The 806-nt window shown below is 71.0% G+C and overlaps 1 protein-coding gene across 1 annotated transcript in view; it reads right to left on the bottom strand.

Moving 5' to 3' along the window:
* PTMA (prothymosin alpha) overlaps positions 1-806 on the bottom strand; it is an 8331-nt gene that overhangs the window by 7074 nt on the left and 451 nt on the right. The gene's annotated exons all lie outside the window — the stretch shown is intronic.

Genomic DNA, 806 nt, shown 5'->3' with positions numbered 1-806 from the left:
TCCCTTCCCCTCCCCGCCTCCCGGGACGGAGCCGTCGTTGCTGTTCCCCGCCGGCCCCGTGCCCCGCCGTCAGCCCCGGTAACCGGAGCGGGTCACCTTGCTGCAGAGCCACGGTTTTTAACTTCCCCCCGCGTAGTGAGCCCCTTCCCCCGGTAAAGGGCAGGGGAAGGTTAACGGAGAGCTTAGCCCCGGTTCTGCCCCCCCTCCCCCGGGCGCCCCCTCGGTGCGAACGGCACCGGTCCCGGAGCGGGGGCGGCGGGCGGAGCGGGAAACAGAAGTGAAATCGAAATCCGACAAAACCCGGTGCTCGGTGGCTGCTTTTTCTTTACCCCCCCCCCCCCCCTTTCCTTCCGTTACGCTTTTTTTTCCCCTCTCGCTCACCTCCAGCCCCGCTTTATCCCCCCGGTGCCCGGTAAGTGGCCGGGTCGCGGCGGTCCCCCGGGGCACGGCCGCCCCCGGTCCCCGGTTCTCGCCTCGACCCCCCCCCCCCCCAATACCAAGAGTGCCCCCGACGGGACGGCTCCGCCAGCGGCTCCCAAAGCAGCTCTACGGTTCCAAAACCCTCCTTTAACGGGGGCTCCGCACCCCAAACACCCCCCTGTATGCCAGCACCAACTCCACAACACCCCCCTCCTCCTCGGGGGGGTACTCCACGGCACCGAACCCCCCCCTAAAACCCCCCTCGGGACCCCCCCCCAGGACAGCAGCTCCCAAGTTTGACGGCGCTGTCAGCCGCCAGCCCCCCGCCGGGGCTGGCTACCGGGACCGGTCACCCCCCCCCCCCCCCCCCCCCCCCCCCCCCCCCG

The sequence above is a fragment of the Oxyura jamaicensis genome, chromosome 9 (genome assembly GCF_011077185.1).
Source record: "Oxyura jamaicensis isolate SHBP4307 breed ruddy duck chromosome 9, BPBGC_Ojam_1.0, whole genome shotgun sequence".
Lineage (NCBI taxonomy): Eukaryota > Metazoa > Chordata > Aves > Anseriformes > Anatidae > Oxyura > Oxyura jamaicensis.
This window is presented reverse-complemented; position numbering and strand designations above follow the sequence as displayed.